The sequence below is a fragment of the Triturus cristatus genome, chromosome 8 (assembly GCF_964204655.1).
Source record: "Triturus cristatus chromosome 8, aTriCri1.1, whole genome shotgun sequence".
Taxonomy (NCBI): domain Eukaryota; kingdom Metazoa; phylum Chordata; class Amphibia; order Caudata; family Salamandridae; genus Triturus; species Triturus cristatus.
This window is the reverse complement of record NC_140591.1, coordinates 1,413,562,844-1,413,584,886: the sequence shown is the minus strand read 5'-3', so window position 1 is coordinate 1,413,584,886 and position 22,043 is coordinate 1,413,562,844. Positions and strand designations below refer to the sequence as shown.

General features: G+C 44.2%; 1 protein-coding gene across 1 annotated transcript in view; it reads right to left on the bottom strand.

Annotated features, from left to right (window-relative positions):
* The window catches only part of RAB38 (RAB38, member RAS oncogene family), a 313,379-nt gene that overhangs the window by 231,890 nt on the left and 59,446 nt on the right, over window positions 1-22,043 (bottom strand). The window lies entirely within an intron of this gene.

Here is a 22,043-nt window from a genome sequence, read left to right as displayed (position 1 = left end):
TAAGACAGCCTGAGGTGAGGCCATTCTATACTCACTTGCCGACTGATAAGGCCATGCCAAAAGGGGAAGAAGGAATGACAACACTGTCATGAAGGATAATCCAGGTTAGCCTTATTTGAAGAAGGTATACTCCTTCAAAAGTCCTTTTCACTGATGACAATAAACCTATACTTTACCTAAGTGAAGATCACCACCTTGATGCTAAGGCACTTTCTATCACAGTGAGACCAGTGAGCTGATATGTGGATTTTTATTCACTATAAATATCTGCAAGTTTTTGGTGATGCTGGTGGCATACTCATCATTCACAAAAAGCTGAATAAATGGCAGAATTGCCGGCCTTTGAGAAACTCTGACATCTGCACCTCCTGTGTTAAAATTCTATGTATGGTATTTGACAGCTTGATAACAGTTAGTTAGGTTAATCAGTTGACTAAATCTGGCTGCCACTATATTCGCCCACTTGAAAAGTTATAGCTATTCTGACAGAAGAGAAGAGAGTTACTATGGCGATGACTATGATAAGCTCTAGGCTAAATTATTGTAGCATCATCTTTGCAGACACACCTCAGAAGATCTTGGGTCGCCTTGAAACAAATCAGGGACATGGACTATTTGAGTGCTGACTGTGCTCAATCCCTGTGAGCATATTAATCCTTATTTGTAGAGTTCAAAGGCTCTGAGACTTGAATGGCTCTTAATTCCAAATAGTATTATATTAAACACCATCTTCATGATTTCTAAGATCATCCACCAATGTGGCCTGACATAGTGAAAAAAAGAGCCAAGTACTATATCTCAAGCAGATCACCGAGGTCCCCCGCCAGAGAATGATTAGAGGTCCATAGGTTTAAAAACCTACGTTGGGTGGCAAACCACTCCAGTCAACTGGGACTTAGCTTTGGAATTATTTCCCCTTAGTTTTTAAAAAAAGGCACAGTTCAAGAGCAGATGGAAAAACCTTCTCTTTTAGACACCCGTTTTTATCTTGCTGTCTTGTGGAACTGTGATACCCACGGTTTCAGAGCTCCTGTCTTCTCTTATATTTTATGGAGCTATTGTACCCTTTCATTTTCATCTCCTTGTATTCTCTTGTCTTGCTATTTTAAGGAGCAATGATACTTACAGGTTTTAAACTTTTTTCTGTTACCCTGCTGTTCAATGGAGCTATAACAAACTTGGGTTTTGAACCCTTCATCTCTTATCTTGCTTTCTTAGGGAGGTAAGATACCCATGGGTTTAAGACTCTTCTCTTATCTTGCTACCTCGCTGGTATATAAAAAACTTGGGGGCATATTTACCAGGAAGTGGCTACTTCCAAAAGGCAGGGCTGAACCGTATTTACAAGGATATGGTGCAGCCCTGCGTTTCCTCCTGCACTGGCGCTAAGTTTAGCTCCCTGGCTCCAATGCAGGCACCCTTGCACCATAGTGCAAAGATGCCTGCATTGTAGGGGAAGATTGTTTATGTGCAGAAAGGTGCCCCTTCCTCCACATAAAAAATCCTAAATGGCATTTTGAAACTTTTATGTGTGCTGCTTATCAGCACATAGAAGTTGCAAAACGTCTTTTTTTTAATTGATTGTTTATGTGCAGGAAGGGGCACCTTCCTGCAAATAAACAATCAATGGCCTTGTGCTGTTTCTAAGTGTGCTGCACAATGCAGCACACATGGAAACAGCAAAAACATGCAGAAATGAAACATTTCTCCTCGTTGTGCCTCTTTAAGACCAGGTTTTCCCTGGTCATAATTTTGGCGCTTCCCCATATTTAGGCTGCCCTACTAAATAGGGACAGCATCAAAATCAGTGGGTGGTACCGTGAAACGCCCACCGCAACACCCATTGCACACCCCTTTCACGCTAAGTATAGCGTGAAAGGGGGCCTTATTTACAAGGCAGCGCTAAGTCACAATGAGTGGCTTAACGCTGTCTTGTAAATAAGGTGAAGCCCCTATTGCCCCACAACATCACAAAAAGTGACATTGTGGTGGCAATAGGGGCTTGTAAATATGCCGCATGGGTTCTAGACCCTTTGTTGTCTCTTGTCATGCTGCCTTCGGGAGCTATGATCCCTATGGATTTAGACCATTGTCTTCTCTTGTCTTGTTGTCTTGAGGAGCAAAAACTATTATGGGTTTTAGACTCCTCACCTTCTCTTGTCTTGTTGTCCTGAGGAGCTCTGTCACCCATGGGTTTTAGATCCCTTGTTTTCTCATCTTGCTGTCAGAGTTAGTCTTCTCCTGTCTTGCTCTCTTGAGGAGGTATCCTACCCAGGTAATTTAGACCACATATGTTTCTCTTGTCTTGTGTTGCTATGAGTTTTAGAGCCCTTGTATTCTCATGCGTGTTGTCAGGAGGAGCTATATACATGGGTGTTGGACCCTTTCTTTTCTCTTGCATTGCTGTCCTGTGGAGCTATGATCCCCAGGGGTTTTAGACCCCTTGTATTATCTCCCCATAACATCTTAAAGAGCTGTGATGCCCATGGCTTTTACACCCCTTGTTTTCTCCTGTCTTGCTATCTTTCAGAGCTACGATAGCCTGGGGATTCAGACCCCTTATATTCTCATATATTTCTGTTTTGCAGAACTGTGATGCACAAGGGTTTTAACTCCTTGTCTTCTCTTCTTGTTATGTTTGAAAGAGCTACGAAGGGTTTCATACCCCTTTCCTTCTATTCCCTTGCTGCATTGAGGAGCTATATTACACCAGTGGTTTTAGACCCCTTGTATTCTCTTGTCTTGTTCTAATCATGGGAAGCTTTGGCACACACGGATTTTAGTGCCAGAGAAATCAGTTGTTGGCTTGATGCCTGTGGAGGTGAGGAATGGCACTCACACGAGACACTGCCAGTTGATTCCACTGTTCTACTAATACAGCATAAGGCCATTTAATTTGTTTTCAAGATTCACATGGATCATTTTTGCAAACCCATTTTCCAAAACAGCAATTACTGCAATTGACACAAGGAGGCTGAAAATGTGCTACCAGGGCATCAACATGCAGAATTGTGGGACTTTATGAGGGCAAATTAAACAGGTTTGCTTCTCAGTCAAGGGTGGGTAGCAAGAGTTGCTTAACTGAATATCATGCTTATAGTGGAGTAACCTTTAGTGTGCTGAATAGTAGCAATGATGCTGAGAGGCGAGAAAGCGCTAATAATGAGATGTACGGAATCCCAGCATCTTTAAAATCAACTGGCATAAAATGTGGTAGAGAGGAAGTGGTAGCTCTCCTGAACATAGTGACAGATTCGGATAACATACTTGTAGCACATATTGTGACATAAGTATACTGGCATTGAGCTAGGCTGAGCTATGATGCCAGCGTAAAACATGGATTTATTTTCCTATCCTTCACAAACCAGGATGTGACTTGGAACACCACAACTTGGCAAGGACAAGATCATAACAATTATGCAGATGTAATTGATATGAAACTAACACACTGCTAAAATCCTGTTTCATCGAACAATGCTTGTTGAACATGGGGAAACGTGGGCGCCCTTAATGCCAACAGCAGTACAGATGGCTGGAGTGCTGTTGGCATGCTCTGAGATACCACGATGATAAATTCTCTCTGATTGAACATCACAAACTTTATGAAAAGGCCATTCATTTTGCAGTAAAAAATGAAAATATGTTAATGGCTTGCTTCAGCTGCTGATTCTGAAACTATCCAATGGATTCTTTGCCATGTGTCAAAATGTGTCCTTCTCTCTCCTGCTTTTAGAGCTGCCCATCTCTGTGTGGGTGGAATGTGAAAAGGGGCACTTCATCTACTTGTTGTTCCTCATCAACAGCTGCACAATGAGCATGTGGTAAAAAGTGCATTCATGTCACCTGGCACTCAGCAAGCAGGAGCATTAGTTCAAGTATGCCTTTCCATTGAGTTGTTTTTGTGTCATTCTGATTAAATACGTAGTTGTTTTGCTGCTTTGCCTTGGAAATGTTTTGGTTATTATTTCTTAACTGTGTTGTTGCTGTAGTCCTTTTGCACACATCACACAGAATTTATCAGAGATAATCTTTGCTGTTAGAGCGCAGCTATGTGTGAATCATATATTTTTCAAAGAAAGAGGTATATCTATTATGAGTAAGATTTGAGCTTTCTAGGAGTTTGGTCACAGCCTACATCCAGACTGTGGCCTCCCTTCCATATGATACTGCAGACATAAACTCAACAAGGAGGCAGAAGATGAAGAAAATATGAAAGAAAATGGGATGTTTACATTTGAAAGGAGATAGCATTACCAGCCCACCTCATTTTACAATTTATCTGGGTTGCAGGAGGAATCATGCGCGGAAGAGATTGAAGTTTTTTCAAAATAAGAAATGTTCATGCATAGAAATATCTTGATTGTGGAACCACAACATTATCCTTGAGGTAACAATTGATCCAAATTTCTGTGCATTTGGTGTACATACAGAGCCCATTTGATAAAGCTCACCAGTCTGTTTATTCATTCAGCACTAGTTTGCTCACATGCTAACTGTGGTTCTGGAATGGTAATGTAAGATCTAAAGCTCTGCCTTTTCCTCATTCACAGTAACAGTAAAATGTATTTTCTAGATAGCGATTTATATCATACTTACATTCTTTATAAGTGCTGTAATTAACGGGTGCTACTGATACCCACTTTAATAGTACTCAATGTGCAGATCTTGGAGGGATAGAAAGATGGGCTGCTTAGCGAGATCTAAAATCAGGACCAGCAGATGAGCGACAATAACAGGGGTGAGAATCAAGTTAATGAATCATCTTGTCATCATAAGTCATACCAATGCCACTGAAAGAGAAATCTCTGCTTATTGGTCTCTCTACTGGACACAGCAACACAACCAGAGGGCAGATCACAAGCCCCAGACATAATCGCAGCAGGAAGCCGTGACCGTCACATCCACGCCCGGAGGTGCTTGCATAAATTAGGACCCGGGCTCCCTCAGTGTGGAGGACACAGCAACGCGACCAGGCGCCAGACCACAAGCCCCAGATACCATCACAGCTTTAGGCCGGCACCATCACGTCCACATCCAGAGGCGCTTGCATTAATTGGGACCGGGGTCCTGCAGCGCAGGGCGCCCCTGGGAGTGTGACCGGACCAAGAGCGGGCTCGTCTGCACCCATTTGTGGCCGGACGAGGCTGAGCTGGGTCCACTTTCTTTTGAGGCCCAGGTGAAAGTGTCCAGTGCATTTGTGTAGCAAATGACCAGGTGAACAAAAGGTACTTTTTCTATTTTTCCTTTGGAAAATAGGCACGAGAAAGGCTACAGGGGCGTGAATATCCTCTCACACCACTGCTGCAATTGATTGTATGTTGACATAAGCTGATGGGGTGATTTCAAATGAAATTGTGCTAGTTGTGCTTAGACTCTCACTAGATCTGCGTGTTCCCTAAGTCACCAAGAAGACGAGGCAGGCTCTTCCTGCCCTTCTGCTGACGCTACAGCCTGCTCAGCTCTGCCTAAGCCCTGTTTGTCTATTACTCTTCCGATTGACAATGGGGCTCCTGACTCCACACCAACTATCGCTCCTGTACGTCTAAACTCACCCAAAATCTCATGTATAAGCCAGCCTATGAAAAAAAGAGAGAACCGGGGGGTTTCTAGGGGAGCTGTTGCAGCTTCCACAACTGAAATCAAACCTTTGAGAAGATTCGAACAGAGTCCGCTCTTGCCCTGGATTAAACTTCACTGCGAGACTCAAGCTTCTCAAACAGAGGGGCCCCTATATTTAGAAGAACGCGCTTAGGGCTCACCAATTAATGACATTAGTGCTGTCATCTCCATATTTAACACGATTCTTGATCAAAAACTGAACCCCATTATAATGCATCTGGACTTGATATAAAGATCCATATCTGGGTATGACGAGTCAATCAAAGTATCTAATACCGGGAATACTGTCATATCCTTCCATTGACACAATCTAATCGTCACCAAATAAGGTCAGATAGTGTTTCTGCCACAGTGGACAAGTCACAGAGGGATCCTACACATGTTATCAAACTCTACTTAGGTAAGGATATGGCTATAAAGTCTGCTGACACAGGTACCACCAACCCAGCTAAAGAAATGGTGACTGAGAGGACTAACTGCACTGGCCCGCTGGGAGCAGCTTTGGAGCCCACCACTCCCTGCAAAGATATATTGAATCTTCCTCCGGCAGCTTGCCCTTTTGTATTGGTACTTGCTGGTGTTCCTCCTTTGAAGGCAGGTTCAGCTGAGTCTTGGGTCCAACTAAATAACAAAACCGTACATTGGTTAAATAGATATAAGTATTTTGATACCAGGGATGCTGAGGAAATCATCATGACACGGAGGATTGAATGGGTGGGACAAGGGCATAAGGACATTTCAGGTGACTGTATAGTGGTAAATTTTAGGGCCCCAATGTATGTGCACAACATTCTAAAATATGGAGAATCACAACACCGTATCAATTACCAGATTGTGTCACTACCTCTCGGTTATACATATAAGCCAGCAGTACCTCTGCCATCTCTAGACACTCCCATTAAGCAAATGTACTTACTGAATTGCACAAACAGGTTTGAATAACTACCAGCGGCTGTAGACCCTAATCACCCTCCGTCTTGTTTATCCACGGCTGTTAACCCTATTGCTACCGCATTCCCCACTAAAGCAAAGCAGTGCGAATTGTGAGCTGGAATGTGGCAGGGATTCACTCTAAGTTATGAGTTCCTGAATGGCTTTCATCATCAAAAGCTATGATATGATCATGCTACAGGAGACATGGGAGGTTGTGCTATCTATTATCGATGTGTTCCAATGCTATAGCATTACAGCAATCAGATCACTCTCTGGCTACGCAGCTGGTGGGTTGACCGTGTGATTGAACATAGCTCTAGGTGGCCACGTGAATGTTCTGGAAACAACTAGTACTAGCTTCCAGGTGCTTCGCTGGAAAACTCAATTTAACTTATGTTTGGTCAATTTCGATAATATTGATTTTATTATTGTACCTAACCCAACATTTTTAGGATTATCCAAATTTCTTACTAAGCTATCAGACGGGTTGTCACCCAAGGCCATGTACTGTATTTGTGTCTTGCCTGCTATTTTAATGCTCCTCTCCCTATTTGTCAAAATATTACAGGTCCTATTGGGGGTGGATCGGATCCAAGAAGCCAGGAGTTGGAGATGATAGTAGCATCACTTGACTTAATGAACACAATGGAAATTGCAGAGAAAGATATTTTTATTGCCCCACCTACATTTAAAGGCAGAGGTGCATCCTCCACGATTGATATATATATTATCTACTGGCGGTCGCCAGTAGATAGTTATAGTTAGGACCGAGTTCCCATAGGAAATCTGCAAATTCTATTTTGAATAACTTTGGCGCCGGTTGACTTATCTTCGTGAAATTTTCAAAACTAATGGGGCGCTCCGCTCAGCTCCTACCCTGAAAGTCTCGGGGTGATTCGTCAAGCGGGGGCTGAGAAAAAAGGGGGGTCCCAAAACGCATTTTCCCCATGCATTTTCCCATTGAACATTTAGTCGAAGGTACAGCCCGAACGGCTGAACAGAATTACTTGAAATTTGGCAAAGAGGTAGTCCTCAGGTCAGGCATGTGCCTTTTGCTTAAATGGTGTAAATCCGTTCAGTAGTTCCTGAGAAAATCAAAAGTAAAATCACATATATATCTGGGCGGAGCCTAACCACACATCTCATCGTGAGATCATATTGGCTGTCAGAACTTCATCCAAGAAGTGTTGGCAGCCATCTTGGGACCAATATACATGATAGCACCTCATTAAAAAGCATTGCAGTTAATAGAAGGTTTTAAGACTTTAGTTACATTATAAATCATTTGTTGATGGTACCATACTCATTTTAGGAATTGTGGTGTGTTCTAAGGTGATTTTACCATGTGAAAAAGCCTTCTGCTGTGATATCATGAATCATGTTTGAGAGAAAACTATTTTCTCATGCTTTTCCCACACAGGTTTGGAAGGTGATCTATACGCTAACTGAGAGCATATTTTCTGTAAATTCACATTATCTTTCTCAGTCATGTGAGAATGAAGTCTGACATTCTCAGTAAAACATGTACATCCAACAAGGGCAGAGACTGTCAGTTGATTCCTTTGTGTTCTACTGCAGCTTCCCAGAGTGTTCTAAAGAACAACTAGAGCGCTAACAGTCCTACTTATGACAAACGTATGGCACACCTGAAGCCATCTTGGTTGGAATAAAGTGGTAATTCTTAAAACATTTAATTTAAAAAGGAACAAAATGAGGGGGTTCATTTTGCCATAGAAAGTGTGATTAGTGCTGCAGAAAGAAAAATTAGAGCACATTTTGAGTGACTTCTCAAATCCTCTTCTATTTCATTAACAAATTCTGACATGCAGACTGAAACATGCACTTTCAATACCAGCAGAAGACTACCCTGGTGAGCAGTAGCTTTACTACAGTGATCTAATAAGCAACTAGAGTGCTAACATTCTGAATTTATGGCAAATTTGTGACACATCTGAATGCCTACTTGATGGAATCAAAGTAAAAAACTGAAAGTGTTTCCTACTGAGGAGACTGCAGTAAATGAGGAAATTAGGACACTTCATAACAAATAAATCTCCCAAGATGGCCACCAGACACAAAAGAGCCTAAATGCAGCACAAATATCACCCATATGTAGCCCATATGTAGCCCAATGACAGAAGTGTGCAAAGCACTTAATTTTTGTGTATTTGCAGTTTTATATAGTGCAGACTTGTCAGGTATTGGAATGCTTTACATGAGCATTGGTTACATCACACAAGATCAAATTCATTTTGGTTGTAGACATGGGGAGATTAAGTGATTTGATCACAATCACAGAATGTTGAGCAGAAGCAGAAACTCCAACCTGGTTCCCCAGTTGCAAAGTCTGCAGCTCTGGAAGTAACACCACATCCTCTCGCCAAGGTGCAACATTTAATCAAGTGGTCAACTGGATAAAAAAACATAAAGATTACAAATAATTTAAAAGTTCTGTGTTGCTATTTGAAAACTCAGAAAATATGTCCTCATTTTAGATTTTTAGAGCTCTAACCATAATTGTGATGCAAATAAGACCCTCTCATATATCTAGCTGATCACACAGGGAAGGTGGGAGGGGCCATGGCAGCACAGAAGACCATGCATGGCAAGTGGGAGGGTTAGTGGCAGCACAATGGCTATGATGGGCAAGAAGGAGGGTGCAGGGGCATGCACAAAGGAGCATGGAGGATAGAAGGGAGGGTCAGGACCTGGGCACAGACAAGAGAGTTCAGGGGAAGGGGCCTCACAACAGACCGCGCGGGGCAGGCAGGAGGAGCAGTTGCAGCACAACAGATCAGGGAGGGCAGAAGGGTGTGGCAGTAAAATGGACCATGGAGGACAGGAGGAAGGGGATAGGGGCATGGCATGTGGACAGGCAGGGTGGAGGTGGCAGGGACAGGTTACAGTCATCTGACAATGCTAGGCAGGTGGGAGGGGAGTGGCAGCTCAACAGAACACTCAGAGTAGATAGGAGTGGCAGGTCCATGGAACATAGTGGGCAAAAAGGATGGAGCAGGGGCATGCACAAAGACATTGGAGGGCAGGGGGAAGGAGAATAGGGGCAGCAAGCTAAGCACAGAGGCTAAGCAGGAGGTCAATGATGGGCCATAGAATTGGGCAATGGAGGGAAGGAGGAGTGGATTGGTACGTCATGCTAAATGGAGGGCAGTGGCAGCACATCAGACCATGCATGGCAGGAGGGAGGAGGCTAGTCCATGGATTCAGACAACAGAGGATAGGGAGGAGGTGGATGGGGCAGCAAGCTAACTGTTCAGAGAAGGTGGGTATTAGGAACTTTATTGTTTTTAAAATGTGTGTCTGTGCGAACTACTTAAAATATGAACAAGTATGCAGAATAATCTCACTTTTATTCAGGAAGAAGAGGATGTTTGTGACTGTGACTCCGGGCTCACTTGGCAAAAACACCCCCTGACCCTCCACCCCCATCGCAAAATGTAATGCCCGTGAAAAGGGTAGGTGGACGCAGTGTTATATAGAACATAGTCCTGCGAGCACAAATGAAAATGAAAACTAGATGTAGTATATGGTATAAACTATGCACCAAAAAGTGTGATATAAGACGAACCGGGCGTGAAATATAATATGCAATACATTGTGCGCAATGACAGATTCATTGGAGAGTGCGAGATAGCACAGGCACTAGCGCGTGCTATGCGATATGCGCCTTGGAGTGTAATATGCACAGGGCAGTGTTGTGTAACATAACTAGTATCTAAAGTTGTAATATAAAATATGTGCTGGGGAGTGTACCGTTGCATATGCACTGTGACAAAGATATGGATCCCAGATTGTAATATGTATGGCATAGTGCTGTGTGTTATAACATACACATCGAGGAAGGCACGTTAGATGGGGCAATATAACCCGTGCGAAGGCAAGTGTGGCATGACATATTCACGGGGTGGTGTTACAGTGCACATGGGTTAGAGAGTGTCATAGCATACGCACTAGCTGGTGGAATACAACACAGAGGTGTGAGGCAATCGGCGGGCACTGGTGGGTGTAACACAGCATTGGGCACAGCCAGGAGCACACTGTGACTCTCAAGTGAGGTTCGTCTCCTTTCCAGAGAGTAAAATAAAAAGTATTACACATCCGGCGGTGGATGTGTTTTTTATTAACCGGGGGTTTCTTGCATGGTTTGGTCGAATTTTTGTCGAATCCCCTTTGAATGGCTTGGTGTGCGTGTATATTAAATGTGCCCGTCAATACCTACCCATGTTTGTATAAATAAACGACAAGGGTGTCAACTTGGAGAGTACCCACCGGCGGGGGCGCCGGGATTAGGCACGGTAGGGCGTCAGACACGTCAGAGCTTCACTAGCGGTGTAAATACATTCCATGTGGATTCATTCTATGCATACTCGCCTTTTAATGAATATCACGCAAATCGTCATGGTGATAGGTACATACGGTTTGTCCAGCATGTCCTAGGTGTTTCTATAAATATATATATTTTTAAAATAATAAAAAACAAAGGCTGGCCCCGGGGGATGGGGTCCCCGGAGCCATAAGTGGCCTGAGGAGGGGAGCAACGCAGCCCCCTCCAAAAGAATTTAAATAAAAAAAAGGCCATGACCCGGGGGTTGGGGTCCCCGGGGCCGATTAAGACCTTGGGAGGGCCAAATTAATTTTTTTCAACCAAAAAAATTAGATTGCAGGCCCTGGGGGATGGGGTCCCCAGGGCCAGTAAATTAGAAAAAGAAGGGGGGCCACACAGCCCTCCTTCTTAAAAAAATAAAATAAATAAAAGACCGGCATCGCGCTGGACGCCACGCCCCCTCCTTGCAGCACTTTGCAAACGCGCCCCCTGGCCAGTTGTAAGTTGGGGAATTAATTCCCCTTCAATACTGAGGGTCCCTGAGGGCCAACTAGCCCAACAGGTATCTCCAGTGTGCGCCAGGGAGCTGCGTTGCAGACAGGTGTTCTGAGGCCATGCCCCTTTTTACACCTCTATGCAACGCAGCTCTGTGGCGCTTACTGGAGGTACCTAGTGGGCTAGTTTGACCCTAGGGACCCTTAGGATTCAAGGGGACTTAATCTCTCAAATTAGAACGGCCACAGGGCGCGTTTACACAGTGGAGGTGATGTGTGCAAACACGCCCTGTGGCGCGTATTAAGTGGGGGAAATAATTTGCTTTCAATCCTGAGGGACCCTGGGGGCCAACTAGCCCACCAGGTGCTTCCAGTAAGCGCCACTGCGTTGCAGAGGGGTGGTCCAGGCCTTGCCACTTTTTACACCTCTCTGCAACGCAGCTCTGTGGCGCATACTGGAGGTACCTAGTGGGCTAGTTGGACCCTAGGGACCCTCAGGATTCAAATTAACTTAATCTCCCAACTAAAAACGGCCACAGGGCTTGTTTACACAGTGGTGAAGGGAGGGGACTGGGCCTGAGTTAACGTGTGCAAACAAGCCCTGCGGCGCGTTTTAAATTGGGGAAATAATTCCCCTTCAATCCTGAGGGCCCCTGAGGGGTAACTAGCCCACCAGGTGCTTCCAGTAAGCGCCACTGAGCTGCGTTGCAGAGAGGTGGTCCAGGCCGTGCCACTTTTTACACCTCTCTGCAACGCAGCTCTGTGGCGCATACTGGAGGTACCTAGTGGGCTAGTTTGACCCTAGGGACCCTCAGGATTCAAATGAACTTAATCTCCCAACTAAAAACGGCCACAGGGCGTGTTTACACAGTGGTGAAGGGAGGGGGCGGGGCCTGAGTTAACGTGTGCAAACAAGCCCTGTGGCGCGTTTTAAGTTGGGGAAATAATTCCCCTTCAATCCTGAAGGACCCTGGGGGCCAACTAGCCCACCAGGTGCTTCCAGTAAGCACCACTCCGCTGTGTTGCAGAGAGGTGGTCTAGGCCGTGCCCCTTTTTACATCTCTCTGCAACGCAGCTCTGTGGCGCTTACTGGAGGTACCTAGTGGTCTAGTTGGACCCTAGGGACCCTCAGGATTTAAGGGGACTTAATCTCCCAACTTAAAACGGCCACAGGGCGTGTTTACACAGTGGGGAAGTGAGGGGACGGGGCCTGAGGTGACGTGTGCAAACACGCCCTGTGGCTCGTTTTAAGAGGTAGTTTTAATCCCCTGCCCTATTATATACTAGGGGCTTACAGAGGAGGTCATGCTGATCACAGGGGGACCCCAACGCATAGTGTTCCCTAGTGTATGTAGGTGTTTTCACTGTATTCTGAGTGTCTTTTAACATAGCACTGGCTCTAGGACTGGTTAGTCAGACTTAGCTACCACCAGTACCCGTCTGAAAAAGTTGAGGGTACAGGATGATTTTGCCACAAGGCTTCTTTCTGCTCTTCTGTTTGTTCTTTCTGCACGTTATCCTTCTTCCTGCACTTTTCTTCGTCTTTGAGGACTTCTGTTGCTTCTTTCTGCACTTCTTTTTTTTCTTTCTGTGTGTTTTTTCTTCTTTCTTCACATGTCCTATCTCTGTAGGCATAGTTAGAAATTAGCATTTAAAAAACCTTTGAAATTCACTGAAAAAACCATAGGTTTCAGGCACGTTATAGTTAGGAATTAGCATTTAAAAAACCTTAGAAATTCACTGAAAAAACATAGGTTTCAGGGGCGTTATAGTTAGCTGGAGTTTTCACTCGTACAAAACGATTGAAATTCCCCCGTTATAGTTAGTTCAGCTAACTATAACTCGCGTGCCCGCAATGCACTGCTGATGACGTCACATATTACATCACTCATGACATGGTCAGTGACATCACTCATGACATCACTGATGACATCTCAAATGACATAACTAATGACATCACTGATGACATCATCCTTGTGATAGAGTGGCAGACCTCCTCTTCCCCTAATATAACCTTTGATACACACATTCAAAAATAGAAACTACAATGTTCAAAACAATGGACATGCCAATACCAGTTACAACAACCTATTCAGTAATTCTAAGATCCACATACACATCCACTCATTCACCAACAGTCCTAAACAGTCACTCATACATGTACTCACTCATCATATGTACTCACACACCTATACATCCTGTTACACAACGCCACTCATCCATAGAGTTACTCACACACATAGTCACTCATGCTAATAAAAAATCAAACATCCATTTACTTGCGTATACAGTTATACACACACCACCACACTTACTTCTACAGAAACTTACACATACTTAGTCTTTTAAACAATCACTTATAGAAACACATACTTATTCATACAGGAACTCTTTCAATCTCTCACTCTCACATATACTCACTTATATACACCAATAGTCACATATACTAGTTTAAAACATATGTAGTTACTCATAAAGACACTATTGAGACAGTCTATCATTCACTAACACACCCATGCACACACTCATCCACCCATACAGTCCTGCACACATGCTGTCTTCAACACATACAAACAGTGAGTCACTCATTCATGCACCTATGCACTACGTAATACCCCCCACCGAACCATACAGACACTCAGACACTCATACTGATACTCAAAAAAACAACTAATAACCTATATAGACACTCATTTAGCTACTCACCAACCCATGCAGCCACTTATACACAAAGTGAGAGACTGATACAGATATTTACACATTTAAACATTACTCACTAAGCCATGTATATTCACTAAGATACACTTAATCAGTCAGTTATACAATCAATTTTTCAAAAACAAATCATCTATTTAGACACTTATATACCCATTTATTCCTCCATCGAGCTTGAGATATACATATATAAAACATATGTAATTTTCAGAAAAACACACATTCACTGGATGATGTCATCAGTGATGTCATTTGAGATGTCATCAGTGATGTCATGAGTGATGTCACTGACCATGTCATGAGTGATGTAATATGTGACATCATCAGCAGTGCATTGCGGGCGCGCGAGGTATAGTTAGCTGAACTAACTATAACAGGGGAATTTCAATGGTTTTGTACGAGTGAAAAGTCCAGCTAACTATAACGCCCCTGAAACCTATGGTTTTTTCAGGGAATTTCTAAGGTTTTTTAAATGCTAATTCCTAACTATAACGTGCCTGAAACCTATGGTTTCTTCAGTGAATATATATAGATATATATATTATCTACTGGCGGTCGCCAGTAGATAGTTATAGTTACAACCTAGTTTCCATAGGAAATCTCAAAATTCTATTTTGAATAACTTTGGCGCTGGTTGACGAATCCTCGCGAATTTTTCAAAACTAATGGGGCTCTCCGTTCAGCTCCTACCCTGAAAGTCTCGGGGGGATTCGTCAAGCAGGGGCCGAGAAAAAAGGGGGGTCCCAAAACGCGCTTTCCCCATGCATTTTTCCATAGGACCTTTAGACACAGCTACAACCCGAACGGCTGAACAGAATTACTTGAAATTTGGCAGAGAGGTAGCCATAAGGTCAAGGAAGTGCCTTTTGCAGGTCTGGTGTAAATCTGTTCAGTATTTCCTGAGAAAATAGCATTTAAAAGCATATATATATGTGGGCGGAGCCTAACCACACATCTCATCCTGAGATCTGATTGGCTGTCAGCACTTCATCCAAGAAGTGTTGGCAGCCATCTTGGGACCAATATACATGATAACACCTCATTAAAAAGCATTGCAGTTAATAGAAGGTTTTAAGACTTTAGTTACATTATAAATCATTTGTTGATGGTACCATACTCATTTTAGGAATTGTGGTATGTTCTAAGGTGATTTCACCATGTGAAAAAGCCTTCTGCTGGGATATCATGATTGTGAGAAAACTATTTTCTCATGCTTTTACCACAGAGGTTTGGAAGGTGATCTATAAGCTAAACTGAGAGCTTATTTTCTGTAAATTCACATTATCTTTCTCAGTCATGTGAGAATGAAGTCTGACATTCTCAGTAAAACATGTACATCCAACAAGGGCAGAGACTGTCAGTTGATTCCTTTGTGTTCTACTGCAGCTTCCCAGAGTGTTCCAAAGAACTACTAGAGCGCTAACAGTCCTACTTATGATAAACGTATGGCACACCTGAAGCCATCTTGCTTGGATTAAAGTGGTAACTCTTAAAACATTTAATTTAAAAAGGAACAAAATGAGGGGGTTCATTTTTCCATAAAAAGTATGATTAGTGCTGCAGAAAGAAAAATTAGGGCACATTTTGAGTAACTTCTCAAATCCTCTTCTATTTCATTAAAAAATTCTGACATGCAGACTGAAACATGCACTTTCAATACCAGCAGCAGTTTTCCCTGGTGAGCAGTAGCTTTACTACAGTGATCTAATGAGCAAAAAGAGAGCTAACATTCTGAATTTATGGCAAATGTGTGACACATCTGAATGCCTTCTTGATGGAATCAAAGTAAAAAACTGAAAGCATTTCCTACTGAGGAGACTGCAGTAAATGAGGAAATTAGGAAACTTCATAACAAATAAATCTCCTAAAATGGCCACCAGAGACAAAAGAGCCCAAATGTAGCCCAAATATCACCCAGATGTAGCCCAAGTATAGCCCAATGACAGAATGTCCCAGAATGTTCTTAAAAACAACTAGAGCGCTTACTGTCTTCATTATGACAAAAGGATGGCACACCTGAAGCCATCTTGATTGGAATAAACTGGTAACACTTAAAACATTTAATTTAAAAAGGAACACAATGAGGGGGTTCATTTTGCCATAGAAATTATAATTAATGCTGAAGAAAGAAAATGAGGGCACATTTTGAGTGACTTCTCAAATCCTCTTCTATTTCATTAAAATATTCTGACATGCAGACTGAAACATGCACTTTTAATACCAGGAGCAGACTTCCATGGTGAGCAGTAGTTTTACTACAGTGATCTAATGAGCAACTAGAGTGCTAACATTCAGAATTTATGGCAAATGTGTGACATATCTGAATACCTTCATGATGGAATCAAAGTAAAAAACTGAAAGCATTTCCTACTGAGGAGACTGCAGTACATGAGGAAATTAGGAATCTTCATAACAAATAAATCTCCCAAGATGGCCACCGGAGACAAAAGAGCCCAAATGTAGCCCAAAATCACCCAGATGTAGCCCAAATATAGTCCAATGACAGAAGTGTGCAAAACACTTATTATTTTGTGTTTTTGCAGTGTTATATAGTGCAGACTTGTCAGGTATTGGAGTGCTTTACATGAGCATTGGTTACATCACACAAGAACAAATTCATTTTGGTTGTAGACATGGGGAGACTAAGTGATTTGACCAGAATCACAGAATGTCGAGCTGAAGCAGAAACTTCAACCTGGTTCCCCAGTTGCAAAGTCTGCAGTTCTGGAAGTAACACCACATCCTCTCCCCTAAGTGCAACATTTAATCAAGTGGTCAACTGGATAAAAAAACATAAAGATAACAAATAATTTAAAAGTGCTTTGTCGCTATTTGAAAACTCAGAAAATATGTCCTTATTTTAGTCTTTTAGAGCACTAACCATAATTTTGATGCCAATAAGACCCTCTCATATATGTAATTTCTAAAGGAAATGCTCTTGGTATTACAGTTTTGATTACATCAAGATGATGTCAGGCGTTCCACACTTTTGTAATAAATATAGAATGTTAGCAATCTAGTTGTTCATTAGGATACTGTTGAGAGACAGAGGCCAGGGGCACGGACCCTGAAAATTGAAGGCAGGTAGGAGGGTGCAAAGGCAACAATTTAACAACACTGAGCAGGCAGGAAGGGCCGTGGAAGCACAACAGACTGTGGAGGGCAGTGGAAAGGGGGCAGGGGCAACAAACCAACAATACAGGACTTGCAAGAGAGGCTGTGGCAATGTAATAGACCATTGTGGGCAGAAGGAAGAGGCAATGGTAGTACAACCATACATGCCAACAGACCCGATTCAGCCAGGAAACGTCCAATGTTTTTAAGCTCAAATGGGCTTTAGTTGATCTGTCTCCTGTCTACAATCTCCTCTTTTTCAATGTAACTCAAAGGGGAAAATCAATACCCCAGTTTTTTTTCAAAATCTCCCTCTTACCAAGTTCAAAATGTTCGCAAGTATGGTACATTGGATCATGGAAGGAAATGGTATGGGAACATGGACTTGGATAACAGAGGACAGGAGGGACATGGAGAGGTGCACCAAACTGACCCTGCAGGGCAGGCATCAGGGTTTGCAGCAGCACAATACACCACACAGGGCATGCAGGACGGGAGTGCAGCACAACAATCCATAGAAAGCAAGAGGGAGGGGACAGGACCATGCACATGGACAACAGAGAACAGAGGGGCAAGAGGCAATGGTAGCTAGCTGACCATAATGGACAGACAGGAGAGAAAGCTGCAGCATAACAGACCATAAAGGGCAGGAGGGACGGATCAGGGGCATTACAATGGAACAGACAAGCCAGGAGGGAGGGAGTAGGGGTCTGCACATGTAAACACTGGCTGGGGGCAAGGGGGCAGGGCAGGAGCAGCAAGCTAGCCATGGAGGTCAGGCAGGATGGGCACTAGAAGCAAGACACACCATGAAGAGCAACAGTGAGACTGTGATGGCATACACACAGACCATGGAGGGAATGTGGGAGTGGGTCAGGGGCAGCTAACTGACCACACAGGGAAGGTGGGAGGGGCCATGGCAGCACAGAAGACCATGCATGGCAAGTGGGAGGGTTAGTGGCAGCACAATGGCTATGATGGGCAAGAAGGAGGGTGCAGGGGCATGCACAAAGGACGATGGAGGATAGAAGGGAGGGTCAGGACCTGTGCACAGACAAGAAAGTTCAGGGGAAGGGGCCTCACAACAGACCTCACGGAGCAGTCAGGAGGAGCAGTTGCAGCACAACAGACCAGGGAGGGCAGAAGGGTGTGGCAGTACAATGGACCATGTAGGACAGGAGGAAGAGGATAGGGGAATGGCATGTGGACAGGCAGGGTGGAGGTGGCAGGGACAGGTTACAGTCATCTGACAATGCTAGGCAGGTGGGAGGGGAGTGGCAGCTCAACAGAACACTCAGAGTAGATAGGAGTGGCAGGTCCATGGGACATGGTGGGCAAAAAGGATGGAGCAGGGGCATGCACAAAGACATCGGAGGGCAGCGGGAAGGAGAATAGGGGCAGCAAGCTAAGCACAGAGTTTAAGCAGGAGGTCAATGATGGGGCATAGAATTGGGCAATGGAGGGCAGGAGGAGTGGACTGGTACATCATACTAAATTGAGGGCATGGCAGCACATCAGACCATGCATGGAAGGAGGGAGGAGGCTAGTCCATGGATTCACACAACAGAGGATAGGGAGGAGGGGGATGGGGCAGCAAGCTAACTGTTCAGAGAAGGCGGGTATTAGGAACTTTATTGTTTTTAAAACATTGTGTCTGTGCGAACTACTTAAAATATGAACAAGTATGCAGCATAATCTCACTTTTATTCAGGAAGAAGAGGACGTTTGTGACTGTGACTCCGGGCTCACTTGGCAGAAACACCCCCTGACCCTCCACCCCCTATCTCAAAATGTAATGCCCGTGAAAAGGGTAGGTGAACACAGTGTTATATAGAACATAGTCCTGAGAGCACGATTGAAAATGAAAACTATATATAGTGTATGGTATAAACTATGCACCAAAAAGTGTGATATAAGATGAACCGGGCGTGAAATATAATATGCAATACATTGTGCGCAATTACAGATTCATTGGAGAGCGCGAGATAGCACAGGCACAAGCGCGTGCTATGCGATATGCGCCTTGGAGTGTAATATGCACAGGGCAGTGTTGTGTAACCTAACTAGTCTCTAAAGTCGTAATATAAAATATGTGCTGGGGAGTGTAACGTTGCATATGCTCTGTGACAAAGATATGGATCCCAGATTGTAATATGTATGGCATAGCACTGTGCGTTATAACATAGGCATCGAGGAAGGCACGTTAGATGGGGCAATATAACCCGTGCGAAGACAAGTGTGGAATGACATATTCACGGGGTGGTGTTACAGTGCACATGGGCTAGAGAGTGTAATAGCATATGCACTAGCTAGTGGAATACAACACAGAGGTGTGTGGCACTCGGCAGGCAATGGTGGGTGTAACACAGCATTGGGCTCCGTCAGGAGTGCGCTGTGACTCTCAAGTGATGTTCGTCCCCTTTCCAGAGAGTAAAATAAAAAGTATTACACATCCGGCAGTGGATGTGTGTTTTATTAACCGTGAGGGGGGTTTCTTGCATAGTTTTTGTCGAATTTTTGTCGAATCCCCTTTGAATGGCTTGGTGTGCATGTGTATTAAATGTGCCCGTCAATAGCTACCCATGTTTGTATAAATAAACGACAAGGGTGTCTACCGGGATTAGGCACGGTAGGGCATCAGACATGTCAGAGCTTCACTAGTGGTGTAAATACATTCCACGTGGATTCATTGCATGCATAGTTGCCTTTTAATGAATATCACGCAAATCGTCATGGTGATAGGTACGTACGGTTTGTCCAGCATGTCCTAGGTGTGTCTATAAATATATTTTTTTTTAAAATAATAAAAAACAGTGACCGGCCCTGGGGATTGGGGTCAAAAAAATATAATTAGGAGACAGGCCCTGGGGCATGGGGTCATCAGGGCCAATAAATTAGAATAAGAAGGGGAACCACACAGCCCCCCTTCTTAAATAAATAAAAGACTGGCATCGTGCCGGAGGCCATGCCCCCTCCGTGCAGCACTCTGCAAACGCGCCCCCAACAGGCATCTCCAGTATGCGCCAGGGAGCTGCGCTGCAGACAGGTGTTCTGAGGCCAAGCCCCTTTTTACACCTCTCTGCAACGCAGCTCTGTGGCGCTTACTGGAGGTACCTAGTGGTCTAGTTTGACCCTAGGGACCCTTAGGATTCAAGGGGACTTAATCTCGCAACTTAGAACAGCCACAGGGCGCGTTTACACAGTGGTGAAGGGAGGGGACGGGGCCTGAGGTGACGTGTGCAAACACGCATTATGGCACGTTTTAATTTGGGGATATAATTTCCCTTCAATACTGAGGGCCCCTGGGGGCTAACTAGCCCACCAAGTGCTTCCAGTAAGCGCCACTGAGCTGCATTGCAGAGAGGTGGTCCAGGCCGTGCCACTTTTTAGACCTCTCTGCAACACAGCTCTGTGGCACTTACTGGAGGTACCTAGTGGGCTAGTTGGACCCTAGGGACCCTCAGGATTCAAATGAACTTAATCTCCCAACTAAAAACGGACACAGGGTGTGTTTACACAGTGGTGAAGGTAGGGGACGGGGCCTGAGTTAACGTGTGCAAAAACGCCCTGTGGCCTGTTTTAAGAGGTAGTTTTAATCCCCATGCCCTATTATATACTAGGGGCTTACAGAGGAGGTCATGCTAATCACAGAGGGAAAGTCCAGCTTACTATAACGCCCCTGAAACCTATGGTTTTTTCAGTGAATTTCTATAGTTTTTTAAATGCTAATTCCTAGCTATAACGTGCCTGAAACCTATGTTTTTTTCAGTGAATTTCAAAGGTTTTTTAAATGCTAATTTCTAGCTATGCCTACAGAGATAGGACATGTGAAGAAAGAAGGAAAAACGCACAGAAAGAAAAAAAAGAAATGCAGAAAGAAGCAACAGAAGTCCTCAAAGACAAAGAAAAGTGCATGAAGAAGTATAACGTGCAGAAAGAACAAACAGAAGAGCAGAAACAAGCCTTGTTGCAAAATCATCCTGTACCCTCAACTTTTCAGACGGATACTGGTGGTAACGGAGTCTGACTAACCAGTCCTAGAGCCAGTGCTATGTTAAAAGACACTCAGAATACAGTGAAAACACCTACATACACTAGGGCACACTATGTGTTGGGGTCCCCCTGTGATTAGCATGACCTCCTCTGTAAGCCCCTAGTATATAATAGGGCAGGGGATTAAAACTACCTCTTAAAACGCACCACAGGGCGTATTTGAACACGTCACCTCATGCCCCGTCCCCTCCCTTCACCACTGTGTAAACACACCCTGTGTCCGTTTTTAGTTGGGAGATTAAGTTCATTTGAATCCTGAGGGTCCCTAGGGTCCAACTAGACCACTAGGTACCTCCAGTAAGCGCCACAGAGCTGCGTTGCAGAGAGGTGTAAAAAGTGGCACGGCCTGCACCACCTCTCTGCAACGCAGAGCAGTGGTGCTTACTGGAAGCACCTGGTGGGCTAGTTGGACCCCAGGGTCCCTCAGGATTGAAAGGGAATTATTTCCCCAACTTAAAAATGCGCCACAGGGCCTGTGGGCGTTCTGAGTTGAGAGATTAAGTCCCCTTGAATCCTAAGGGTCCCTAGGGTCAAACTAGCCCACTAGGCACCTCCAGTAAGCGCCACAGAGCTGCGTTGCATGGAGGTGTAAAAAGGGGCGTGGCCTCAGAACACCTGTCTGCAACGCAGCTCCCTGGCGCATACTGGAGATACCTGTTGGGCTAGTTGGCCCTCAGGGACCCTCAGTATTGAAGTGGAATTAATTCCTCAACTTACAACTGGCCAGGGGGCGCGTTTGCAGAGTGCTGCAAGGAGGGGGCGTGGCCTCCGGC